A 13,481-nucleotide genomic window follows, 5' to 3' on the forward strand; every position below is an offset into this window, starting at 1 on the left:
GGAACCAAGAGCAGGAACTGATACAGAAGTCACAAAGGAGTGCTTATCAAGGCTTACTCAGCCTGCTTTCTGGTAGAACCCAGGACCACCAGCTCAGGGACGGCACCACCCACCATAGGCTGGACCCTCCCTTCTCGATTACTAATTGAGAGACTGCCTTGCTGCTGATCTCTTGGAGGCATTTCCTCGAAGTGTGGCTCCCTCTCTGAAGACTCTAGTTTGTGTGAAGTTGACACACAATTAGCCAGTACACCTTTACTTGGTGAGCCATCTTGCTAGCCCTGTTTTTACTTATTATTTATTTATTTAAGATAAGGTTATGCTATGTAGCACTGGCTGGCCTGGGATTTTTTTGTGTGGCTGAGGCTGGTCTCAAACTCTCAGAGATCTACCTGCTTGTGGAGTGCTGGGATTAAAGTCCTGTGCCATAATGCCCAGATTAGTTTTTATTTTGGGACAAGGTATCTATCATTAAGTTGCCCAGGATCATCTTGAAATTTGTGATCCTGTTTTTTGAGTATTTTGGAGGACAAGGTTGAACCACTAGGACTGGCCTCACAGTGTCATTTCCCTGGTAATCACTTCATTATGCTAGAACAGAGCCTAAACAATGAAGTAGCATATATATACATATATATGTGTGTATATATATATATGTGTGTTTATGTATATGTGTATATGTATGTGTATATATATATACATATATGCACACACATATATCAACTAATATATCTTTCTTTGTATTGCTAAGAGCTACAAATCCATCCATGTTCCTCATCTAAATGTCCTTTTATGTCGAATTTGACATTAAAATCCTGTAGACTAGTGGAGCACTGCTAGATAAGGTGGACAATGAGAATCTTACTGGAATTTGTGTGTGTGGTTTTTTGGTATTTTTTGAGACAGGGTTTCTCTGTGTAGCCCTGGCTGTCCTGGAACTAACTCTGTAGACCAGGCTGGCCTCGAACTCAGAAATCTGCCTGCCTCTGCCTCCCAGAGTGCTGGGATTACAGGCGTGTGCCACCACTGCCAGGCCCTTACTGGAATTTGAAACTGAGACTAGTAACATGAGGTCAGCCTTGTAATCCCTCCCCCTTAAAAAAATGCCACCCAGCCAGGCAGTGGTGGCACTGGCCTTTAATTCCAGCACTTGAGAGGCAGAGGCAAGCAGATTTCTGAGTTCAAGGCCAGCCTGGTCTACACAAAGAAACCCCCACCTGTCTTGACAAATGAACAAATAAAAAAAAAATGCCAGTCTTCCCCCCCTACCCCCCAGACAGGGTTTCTCTGTATAGCTCCAGCTGTCCTGGAACTCACTCTGTAGACCAGGCTGGCCTCGAACTCAGAAATCTGCCTGCCTCTGCCTCCCAAGTGCTGGGAAAAGTGCCAGTCTTATAAAAAAAAAAATTAGTAACAGCTAGGAAAGCATGGTGGCACGTGCCTGAAATCCATGAGGAAACCCAAATACACAAATATAACCATTACAGCAGAGGTCCTTTCAAAGGCCCAGAGGACAAAAAGAACCACAGAAAATGACAGAGGAGGGGCTGGTGAGATGGCTCAGAGGTTAAGAGCACTGGCCACTGTTCCAGAGGTGCTGGTTCAATCCCCAGCACCTACAGGGCATCTCACAAACATCTGTAACTCCATTCCCAAGGGTCTCGGCCCTTTTCTGGCTCTGTAGGCACCATGCATGCATGTAGTACACAGACATCTATAAATACCAGTATACACACAAACAAAAATACTAGTGCGTAATTGGAGTACTTAACTGGGCATTTAATGCCTCTTTGGAGCAGAGGCAGGCAGATCTCTGAGTTCTAGGACAGCTAGAACTACACAGGAAAACCTTGTTCTAAGACACCTAAATAAATAAATACAGAAAGACCCTAGCATCCAGAAGATGGAGAGAACCGATTCATACAACTTGTATTCTGACTTCCACTTATGAGTTTTCCAAGTATGCCTATGTGTATACACACATGCACACACATTAAAATAAACAAATAAGTGTAAGAAGAGAGAGGGTCTCTCTGTGTAGCCCTGGCTGGACTGGGACTACTGTATAGAACAGATTGGCCTGGATATCATAGAAATAATGTCTGCCTCTGCCTGCAGAGTATTCTTTTGAAGACCTGTGTCATCACATCCAGCCAATTAAAGACAATTTGGGAAAGAGAAACTCACAGAAAAGAGCTCGGCATGGTTGCTTAGGCTTGCAAGTCCAGCAATTGGAAGGCCACGGGACAGCCTGTGCTCCTGAGACATTGTTTAAAAAAGAAAGGGGTCAGGGTGGTGTCCTGTGAATCACTCTGAAGAATTCCTGATAACAAAACCAACTAGGCCTCCAGAGCCAGATTGCTGAAAACAGTGACTGTGGAGGGTTTGGAATGTTGCAGGTCTCAGAGCTGGTTTCTCTTGGGCTAAGGAGCCCATCTGTGGGTCAGATGTAGGAGCCTGATAAAAGATAAACCTTGAACTGTATAGTTAACAAAGCCCTTTTCTCGGCCAATGGAAGAGCCAAGAATGCTGCCACATGGCTTCTAAGCCCCCAGCTGAGATTACTCCATTTTACTGTAACTACTTACTTAATGTTTCTACTAATGTGTTTTTTTGTTTTGTGCTTTTGTTTTGTTTGTTCTGACTCGTTTGGAGAGGGTTTCTCTACATAACCTAGCTGTCCTAGAATTTATTATATATGGGATTAAAGGAGCCACTACACCTGGGCTCTACTAATGAAATGTTTAAACTGCCTTGGTTTATAGCTTTCTTTGTTTTGTTTCTATAAAACTCCAGGAAACTACTTCCATGAAGTAGGGTCATTTAAATCTGTATTTTTCCAGGGTATGATAATTTACACTTTGGTTCCACAAACTATCTCTTAATCCTTTTGCTTGGAGAGCTATGCTTTTGGGTGGGCAATGACTTTAATCTCAATATGTCAGGGGCAGAAATGTGGATCACTGTGAATTAAAACTAATCTTGTCTATGTACTGAGACCCAGAGTAGCCAAGTCTACATATTGAGACTGTTTCAAAAAACAAAAACCAACAACAAGAAAAACAGCTGAAAGTGTGGATAAGCAAAGGCACAGGATGCAGACAGATTGATTGACCAGATTGATTGACGAGTTAAGTAGTGTAGGTATATGATGTGAGTAGACTTTTTTTTTTTTTTTTGGTTTTGGTTTTTAGAGACAGGGTTTCTCTGTATTGCCCAGGCTGTCCTGAAACTCACTCTGTAGACCAGGCTGGCCTCGAACTCAGAAATCTGCCTGCCTTGCCTCCCAAGTGGTGGAATTAAAGACGTGTATGCCCACTGTCTGGCTGTGATTAGATTTATAATTTAAGATGTGCAAATTTAAGCCGGGTGGTGGTGGCACACGCCTGTAATCCCAGCACTGGGAGGCAGAGGCAGGCGGATTTCTGAGTTTGAGGCCAGGCTGGTCTACCAAGTGAGTTCCAGGACAGCCAAGGCTATACAGAGAAACCCTGTCTCGAAAAAAACCAAATCCAAAAAAAAAAAAAAAGAAAGCCGCCTGCCTCTGCCTCCCAAATGTAAACTGCAATTTTACCACCTCTGGTTGGCACGTGCAAAGTCCCACTGGGAAAACCTCTCTTTTGTTGTGGCGGCATCTTGGACCTTGCTCCCTAGAGAGAAAGTATGGCTCTTTTTCTTTTCAGCCTCCGTTGGAATCCTTTTTTAGGGATGAGAGCAAAGGCAGAGGTGAGAAGGTTCAGATGAGGACTTGAAAGGGGCAGAGCACAGAGGGCGGACTGGATGTGTGAGAAAGCCTGGTGACAATCGATCTTGAAGACTTAGCTCTTCATCTGGAGAAGGGACAAGTCGTTTTGATAAGCTCTTGCGTGTGAAGAGCGGATTGGAAGAGGGAAAGTAATGAGCTGTAAAGACTACGATCTTCGAGGAGAGTGGTGACAGACGGGGTAGAGGGAAGTGGGTGACTTCCAGACGCTTTTAGATGGAGAATTAAGAGGGCAGATGGGCAGCACCCAGGCCGCTGCTTCTGGTGACCTCAGCGGTCACGGGAGTGCGGACTTGGTGTTCCCGCGTCAGGGAGGTAGGCGTGGCCTCTCGCGCTGTCGTCCTGGTGACCGGGTGGGGCGGGGCTGTCGGGCGGCTGCGTCACTCGGTGGTGGAGATGGTGCGTGTGTGTGGGGGGCGGGGGATACGCTGGGCGCGTCCCCGGGGTCACGTGGTGCGCAGCGCGCACAGTCCTTCGGTCGGTTGGTCTGGAGCGGCGCAGCAGGAGCGGGGCCGTGAGGTGAGCTCGTGGCGAGGCGCGGCGACGCGAAGCCAGCTGGTTGGGGCCGTGTCGGGGGCAGGCCCCGTGCCGCGCGCGCGCTGTGCGGGCGGGACCGGGGACGGACGCCCCGGCCACTGCGGGACCCTGGCTCTGTCCTGTTCCCCGGCTGGCCCCCGGATCACCCAGCCCCGGAGGGAGGCCCGGGGACCGCTGCTGAGAGCGTGGCGGTCGTGCGAGCGCCGCCCAATCACTGCGGTTACCCGCGGGAATGACGGCCGCCCAGGCCAATCAGCGGGGCCCGAGGGGGCTGGGCCGCGAGGTGCGGGCCCGGGGCGCGGAACGGGGCAGTGGGGGTGGGGAGGGGTGCCGAGGCTGCACCCCCTGCTTAGTCCAGCCCGCGAGATCGGGGGAGGCCTAAGCTGCTGCCTCTGCCGCGGGGACGGGTTTTTCGTATAGTGCCTTTCTTATCCTGATCTGGGAAGCACACCCTTTCCTCAAGACCCTGTATATGGGAGTGTCCTCTTTCTCTGTAGTTTGGAAAATCTGGGCGTCCCTTCCTTAAGCTCTAGCCTTGGGATTTTCTCTCAATTTCTAACCGTCCCTAAAAACGGACTGAAGTCATACTCTGTTTTCTTTGCTCCCCCAATTCTGAGGGAACACTCCCATATTCAAGCCTAATTAACAGTTCTCCCATTTCAGTTTGGGGTTCAGTCCGTTAATAGGTTCCTCAGAAATCAGGTCACTAACCAAAGTTGTAGAATACTTTATTACATCCCGCAACTCCGAGGAGGAATTCTTTCCAGGCCTCAGATCTAGTATGTTTTCAGAAGTTAGTGAATTTGGGGGTTAGTTCTTTTTTCTTAGTCCTTCAGTCTGGAATGTGCATCCCTTTCAAGTTCTCCAAATCCTGATGTTTGTGGCACATAGTTTTCAGTTTCATCTTTAAGGGGGTTCACTAACTTGTCCTTAAGTCTGTCCTTGGAGCTGCACCTTTTCTTGTGTTCTCCAAGTTAACTTGTTTCTCGGGGGGGGGGGGGGGAGACTTGTTTTCCTATCTGAGCGTATCTTTGCTTTCTGTGTCCCTTTAAGGTTTGAGATGAACCTCTTTTAGCAGGAAACATACCAACCTTTGGGGTGCAGCAAGTGCTTCTGGGCACACCTTTCTTCTGAATCTTTTAATTCCTAGAGGTGGTGCATCCTCCCCACCCACCCATTTTCCCACAGCTTCTTTTTTTTTTCCTAGTTGAAAGCCATATTTATTTGGCGTGTACTATAACATGCATGTGGTGATCCCAGGACAAGTTGCAGGAAGTTATTCCTCTGCTTCCAGTTAGTGGGTCTTAGGGATCAAACTCAGATGGTCTTTCTTGGCTTCAAGTGCTGACCCATCTAACTAGCCAGTCTTCCTTTTTTTGAGACCAGGTTTTGCTGTGTGTCTGTCTTGGAACTTACTCTGCACCCTGCTTGGGTATGAGTCTCCTGCCTCGCTGCTCTGAGGGCTGAGATTACAGGTGCCCTTTCCTCTCCTTCCCTCCCCCGCCCCCTCCTTTCTGTCTTCTTTCTTTCTTTTTTTCTTTCTTTCTCCCTCCTTCCCTCCCTCCCTTTTTGTTTTTTTGTTTTTCTGCCATCAAGATAGTTTCAGTCTTGAGTTTCCTTCCCTCTCTGGCTCCCTGGCTCTTGGGTCTTCTTCCTTCCTCTGATGAGTGCATATCTGCAAAACACTCTCTGTTGCCTCCTCTTCTTTTTTTTCCCCTCGGGGCAGTTCTTGTAGTTACCCCACCCTGAGCCTTTCTTCCCAGATAGGTTGCCCTCTCATGCACGTGCCTTTCCTTTGCTGTTTGTGAGGTGTTGTCTCACTGGGTAGTTCAACTTATCCTGGAACTTAGTAGGTAGCTCAGGTTGACTTTGAACGCCTCCTGTCTCTGCCTAGGGCACAGGCAAGAACTTCCAGGCCTGTAATATATGACTTTGGTTTTTCGAGTCAGGGTTTCTCTGTGTAGCCCTGGCTGTCCTGGAACTCACTCTGTAGACCAGGCTGGCCTCCAACTCAGAAATCCCCCTGCTGCTGCCTCCCAAGTGGTGGGATTAAAGGTGTGCACCACCACTGCCTGGTTTTTCATGACTTATTTTATATGTAGTTTATTTTTCTGCAAACAGGAATTCTTTTTTGGTTCACAGTCTGTCCAGACATTTTTCTGGTTTCTGGTTCCTGTTGGTCAGTGTTCTGTTTCTCTAGTGATGATAATGACTCTCTTCCTCTTATCCTTGATCATTAGTTGGAGGTGTCCACAAGACCAGGACTCCTGACTTGTTCTGGAGTCAAATGGAAAGGAATCCTCTAGTAATTTTTGGTTACTCTTAGAACTCTTAATCCTCTGGTGCTTTGCTTTCTGTAAGTTTCTGGTGAAGTCCTCTGTAGTTTTTGTGGGTCTGATCCCAGCAATTGTGGCAGGATTTGCAATTGTTGCAAATTTGAGGACTGCCTGATCAACAGGTTGAGTTCTAGGCTAGCTAGGGATGCATCTCAAACAGTCTGCGTAGGCTCTTAGGTTTTGCTCTTCCCCACATATCCTCCTTCCCCTCCTTTTCCTTTTTCCTGTTTATGTTTTTATTTCTTTTTATTTTTTGAGTCAGGATTTCTCTGTATAGCCCTGGCACCCTGGCAGTCCTGGATCTAGCTCTGTAGACCAGGCTGGCCTCAAACTCAACAGAGATCTGGCTTCCTCTGCCTTCTGAGTGCTGAGATTAAAGGTTCACCACTGCTGGATGATCCCTTTGAATCTCCCTGTTCTCTGGGTGAGGGCTTCAGAGACTTTTCTAGTAATTCAGCTTTCTAGGCCATAAACTACTTTCCATTAGTTCTTTTGATCAAGAAAAGAAGTCATTTGGGCTGAAAGATGTAGCTCAGTGAGTGACTTGGACTAGACTTGGCCTAGCACTTGTGGAGGGCGGGCCTGGGCTTGGTCCTCAGCAGGAAACCCAGTACATTGCAGCCAGGTGTGGTGGAGCACAATTGTCTCTCTGGAGCCTACCTCAGTAGGTCCTCTAATTTCTCTCCCCTCTAGAGTTTTGCATAGTGCCCCTGATTCCTTTCTCCACAGCTGGAGTTTCTAATGCTTAGGGGATAATGACTCCTCTGACCTTTCTTCCTTTTGGGAAGTACTTGAATGCTGCAGCTGCTAGAGGCATGAGGGAGGGGGAGGGAGTTTGGATCTGGGAAGCCATACCAGTAGGACAGGGCAGGAATACAGTATCCCGAGACCAAGTTCTGAATCTCATTTAGAAACTGGACATTTGCCAGGCACTTGCTTCCTTGGGATGCTGGGGGATTTAATGGTACCCCTGGGAGTCTGTAGGAATTAATGGGACTTGTGGGGAAGTGCTCCCAACTTAGTGTGAAAACTTGAATAAAATTGTCCATATTGTGTTTGTGGAACAGCTAAGATACTTCACATTTTTTGTTCACTAAAGCTCTAGAACTTAGTTATGTTATTTCAAAGGGAAATAAGTCCCATGTTCATTATTAGTAAGTACTACATTTCTTTAAAAAGAGTGCAGGTCTGTCCAAGTAGTACCTAATCAGCTATAGTCTGCTGAAGTGGACAGGTACTTGTCTCTTTATGTGGCCGTTTCTGCTTCGTCTGTATAGTGCTCTAAGTACCCTTTGAAGGACCCTACACTATGTTCTCATCCTGGAACTCGAATTCCAGTTTCCAGCCTGTCTTGTTAAAATGCTCACTCTGATTCGGTAGGTGGAAGATGGTGTCTGAGTTTTTGGGTGGTGTTAAGGGACTATACATCAAGAGATTAAGGGAGTACACACCAGATTTCCATAGACAGCTGGAGAGTGCTAGTGAAAACAGAAAACCAATCGTTAACCAAATGCTAGGGTATTGTTTCTCATTTTCCCTTTGTTCACCCCCCTCCCCCTTTTTTTTTCCTTCCTTGAGACAGGGTTCTATAGCTCCAGCTGGCCTGGAAATCACTCTATATAGATCCAGGTTGGCCTTGAGGCTTTGCATTGCCAGCCACACATATATCTCTCTTTTTTTATAAAAAGGTTTATTTATTTAGTGACACTGTAGCTATCACACCAGAAGAAGGTATCAGATCCCATTACAGATGGTTGTGAGCCACCATGTGGTTGCAGGGAATTGAACTCAGGATCTCCGGAAGAGCGATCAGTGCTCTTAACTGTTGAGCCTTCTCTCTCCAGCCCCAGACCATCTCTTAAAGCTTGTACAAGTCCATTGTTTTCAGATGCACGCTTGTCTTCAATTTTCTATGTAGCCCAGGCTATGCTTGAACATAGACTTTTTGTGCTTCAGTCCTTTGAGTACTGAAGTGCTGGGATTACAGGTTTGTACCACCATGCCCAATTTCTTTTTTCCCTCCCTCTTTTATTTGGAAAAAAAAAAAGAGAGGAATAAAGGACATTCATTTTTTTGTTTGTTTGTTTGTTTGCCTGTATGAATGTAGCTGCATCACATGCATACCTGATGCCCACAGAGGTCAGAAGAGGAAGTTGGAGTCCCTGGAACTGAAGTTACAGTCCATTATGAGTTATTCTGTGGGTGCTGGGAATTGAACTGGGGTCCTCTGCAGGGATAGCCAGTACTCTTAACCCATGAGCCATTTCTCCAGACTTGCTCAAATCCTCCCTCCCCCATGTTCTGGTGCATAGATAGTTGCCACTGTTCCTAGCTAATCTTTAGCTTTTAAACTGTCTACAAAATATACTGTTTTTTTTTGTTATATATTCCTAGATTTAACTGCTTAAATATGTATGCTTTTTAAAAAAGATTTATTTATTTATTTTGCATATATGAAGACACCATTACTCTCTTCAAACACACTGGAAGAGGGCATCAGATCCCATTTCAGATGGCTGTGAGCCACCATGTGGTTGCTGGGAATTGAACTCAGGACCTCTGGAAGATCAGTCAGTGCTCTTAACCACTGAGCCATCTCTCCAGCCCCAATATGTATGCTTTTAATGTGAACTTTTTTTTTTTTTTTGACCTGGGGTGTTAAGGTTTGAACCAGGGTATTGTAGGTTCAAGAAGAATGTTTATCTTCTGAGCTTCTATATCTTAAGCTCTGATGGATAATTTTTTTGGCATAGAGTCATTCCAGTAAATACTGCTTAGCCAGCACTTTCTGATTCCTCTTGTTATTGTAAGAAGGCAGTCAAGATCACATGAAGCCACTGGAGTTTTTAGAGTTCTTCAAATAGACCTGATAAAGGCCAGGCTGAAGCTGGGTGCTTGTTCTTGAATGGAAGCTGAATGGTTCAGTTTGGTTCATCAGTGCTCCTGAAGGCTGTCCTGCTGAGCTGTCGGCACCCTCCCGTGAGGTCTTAAGTCTGTAGTAATCGCTTCTTGTAGTTTAGTGAATATTTCTTTCCTTTATTTTTATTTTATTTTATTTATTTAATTTTTTGGTTTTTCGAGACAGGGTTTCTCTGTGTAGTCCTGGCTGTCCTGGAACTCACTCTGTAGACCAGGCTGGCCTCGAACTCAGATATCCGCCTGCCTCTGCCTCCCAAGTGCTGGGATTACAGACGTGCGCCACCACGCTCGGCTTTTCCTTTATATTTTAAAGCTAGGTTCTTTTACTGATCCTTCTGCCCCTTCCTCCCTTGTGCTAGGATTCTAGGCATGTGCTACTAAAGCTCAGCTCTCAGTGGGGTTTTTCCATTCTGAATCTCTTAAATCATTAGTATCTGTTTCCCTGTTAGCTTTCCTGGCCCTTTTCCAATGTGATCCTGTTCCAGGCTCTGATCAGGACCAACCTGAATGACCAGACTGTTCTGTGTCCCTGATCTTCCCCCAGCCCCTCCACTTCTCACAGGAATGTCAGATTATCTTCAGTGACAGATTTGATCTGGATTTGGCTGTGGTCCCAGCTCTTACACTCACGTGTGACCTCAGGCGAATCACTTCCTGCTCTTAGGAGCTCATTCTCTGAAGCTTAATGCTGAGCAGTTGATTATTTCAAAGTCCACCCCTCATGGAATCTGTAGGGACCTTGTTTAGAAGCCCAGTTGCTTGCAGAGCGCCTAGTCGCAGGTCTGATTCCCTTCACAGGTTTTAGTGGGCAGATGGCCAGTGGGTGCCTTGTCCCAAGTCACTTCTGCTGGCACTGTCTCCTTTCTAGCCAAGTAGCTACCTTGTCTTCACACCCAGAATCAACATTCTTCTACTCACTGTGCTTTGACAGTCTTGGGCCGTGTTCATTCAGAAATCCGTGAAGGTAGAAGTCGGACTTGAGTTCCCTATTCGGTGTTAGCTGCCTCTGCATTACTAAGGTCACTCAGCCATTTGGTTGTAGGCTGTATTTTGTATATAACCATATTTTTTTATATAACCATATTTTCTTGTAAATGCTTTTTTTTGTTTGGTTTTTTTTGTTTGTTTGTTTGTTTGTTTCGAAACAGAGTTTCTCTGTGTAGTTTGGGATGTCCTGAACTCACTCTGTAGACCAGGCTGGCCTCAAACTCAAAAATCCGCCTGCCTCTGCCTCCCAAGTGCTGAGATTAAAGGCATGTGCCACCACTGTCGGGCTGTAAATGCTTTTAACTAATGCATATTTTAAGTGTTTTCCTTCCACAGTCAGACTTTTTTTTTTAAAGATTTATTTATTTATTTATGAATATGAGTACACTGTAGCTATACAGATGGTTGTGAGCCACCATGTGGTTGCTGGGATTTGAACTCAGGACCTTCGGAAGAGCAGTCAGTGCTCTTAACCGCTGAGCCATCTCTCCAGCCCCCACACAGTCAGACTTTTAATTTATTATTATTAGTGTGTGTGTGTGTGTGTATGTGTGTATGTGTGTTTGTATGTATATAAGACAGACAGAGAGAGAGAGAGACAAGTTTGCATTTTTGGAAGCCAAGATTCTTCCTCAATACCTTAACCCCTTTATATTCATATATTTGTTCATTTTTAAACAAATGTTTACTATGGAGCCCAGGCTGGCCTGAGAGTCACAGAGATCTGTCCCATCTTATACGGTAATTCCCTCCCTCCTTTTTTTGAGACAGTCTCACTATGTAGCGCTTGCTGATCTGGAACTTGGCTATATGAGATCTAGCTGGCTTGGAACTCACTGAGATCAACTGCCTCCACCTCCTGTGCTGGGACTAAAGGCGTGTGCCACCACGCCTAGTTCCAGTTCCACCTTTAAAAAAATTACATACTTAAATTTTTCTTCTCTTTTTCCCTGTCTTCTTTTTGCTTCTTCTTCCTCCTCCTCCTCCTCCTCTCTCTTCCCCTTCTCTCCTTCCTCCTTCTCTTCTTTTCCTCCTCCTCCTGCCTCTTTCTTCTTTCTTCTTCTGTTTCTTTCAAGACAGGGTTTCTCTGTGTAACCTTGGCTGTCCTGGAACTCACTCTATAGACCAGGCTGGCCTCGAACTCAGAAATCCTCCTGCCTCTGCATCCCAAATGCTGGGATTAAAGGCATGCGCCACTACTGCCTGGCTTTGTTTATTCTTTATTTTTCAATTTTTTAAATTTATTTATTTTATGCATATGTAGCTGTCTTCAACACCCCAGCAGAGGGCATCAGATCCCATTACAGATGGTTGTGAGCCACCATGTGGTTGCTGGGATTTCAACTCAGGACCTCTGGAAGAGCAGTTGGTGTCTTAGCCTCTGAGCCATCTCTCCAGCCCCTTTATTTTTCAACTTTACTTAATTAAAAAACGCCAGGCAGTGGTGGCGCACGCCTGTAATCCCTGTAATCTGGGAGGCAGAGGCAGGCAGATTTCTGAGTTCGAGGCCAGCCTGGTCTACAGAGTGAGTTCCAGGACAGCCAGGGCTATACAGAGAAACCCTGTCTCAAAAAAACCAAATCCAAAAAAAACCCCAAAAAACCAAAAAAAAAAAAAAACAAGAAAACAAAAAAAAAAAACTTGTTTTGCCTTGATGTATGTGTACTTCCTGCATGAAGTGTCCTATGAGGCCAGAAGAGGGCGCTGGATCCCCTGGAACTGGAGTTACAGACAGTTGTGAGCTGTTATGTGGGTGCAGGATTGAACCTGGGTCCTTTGGAAGAGCAGCTGGTGCTATTAACCACTGAGCCACTGCTCCAGCTACCTCCATCTCTCGCTGAACCCTGATCTCTCCATTTTGGTTAGATGGGTTGGCCGGAGAGCCTGTCTCTTGGGCTGTGCTGGGGTTGGGTTACAGGTGAGCTCTCCTGTCTTTCTGCTTGTGCAGCAAGCATTTTATCCACTGAGCAATCTCCCCTCCCTTTTTTTCTTCTCTTTCTTTTTTTTTTTTGTTTTGTTTTTGTTGTTGTTGCTGTTTTTTTTTTTTTTTTTTTTTTTTGAGACACGCTCTTCCTGTGTAGATCAGGTTGTTCTCAGACATGTGAAAATCATCTCATCTCTGCCTCCTGAGTACTGAGATTGCAGGCATATACTCTCATGCCTGGGTACCTACCTCCTCCCTGCCCTTTTTCCCTCATTTTAATTAGCAGGGCAAGTAGCATGACATTTTAAAGGTGGAAGGCAGTTTGTAGTCAGATGGAGTGGAGTATGCTTAAGGCTTAGAATTCTAGCACTTGGATGGTGAAAAACAGGTGAGGTCATCCTTGGCTGCCTGGTGAGGTCAGCCTAGGTTAGGGGACTCTCTGTCTCCAGCTACACAAAAAGCAGTTTGCTTTGTTTTAAGACTTGGGGTAGCCGGGTGCTGGTGGCGCACACCTGTAATTCCAGCACTTGGGAGGCAGAGGCAGGTGGATTTCTGAGTTCGAGGCCAACCTGGTCTGCAGAGTGAGTTCCAGGACAGGCAGGGCTACACAGAGAAACCCTGTCTCAGAAAAAAAAAACCAAAAAAAACCCCCAAAAAACCTTGGGGTAAGTGGGGGGTGGTGGCTCATGGCTTAAATTCCAGCACTCAGGAGGCAGAGGCAGGTGGATCTCTGTGAGTTCACCAGCCTGGTCTATAGAGCAGTGTGTTTTGCCCGCAAGGGCACTGTGTGTGTGTGTGTGTGTGTGTGTGTGTGTGTGTGTGTGTGTGTGTGTGTTATGTATGCAGTGCCCATAGAGGCCAGAGAAGAGTGTTGAGTTCTCAGAACTGCAGTTACAGAGCGAGTGCTGGGACTTTACCCCAGGTCCTCTGGAAGGGCACTGGAAGGAGCTGGCTGCTGGCTCTCTGCTCTTTTTTCTTATTTTGTTTGTTTGAAATGGGTTTTGCTGTGTAACTG

At 46.0% G+C, this 13,481-nt stretch overlaps 1 protein-coding gene across 2 annotated transcripts in view; it reads left to right on the plus strand.

Moving 5' to 3' along the window:
* Positions 1-4,179: 4,179 nt before the first annotated feature.
* Positions 4,180-13,481, plus strand: part of Phf20 (PHD finger protein 20) — a 103,708-nt gene continuing 94,406 nt past the window's right edge. For both annotated transcript variants that reach the window (XM_052184094.1, XM_052184095.1), the window contains exon 1: positions 4,180-4,282. The gene's annotated coding sequence lies outside the window, so the exon portion shown is untranslated. The remainder of the gene's footprint in view (positions 4,283-13,481) is intronic.

Source organism: Apodemus sylvaticus, chromosome 5 (genome assembly GCF_947179515.1).
Source record: "Apodemus sylvaticus chromosome 5, mApoSyl1.1, whole genome shotgun sequence".
In the NCBI taxonomy this organism is placed as follows: Eukaryota; Metazoa; Chordata; class Mammalia; order Rodentia; family Muridae; genus Apodemus; species Apodemus sylvaticus.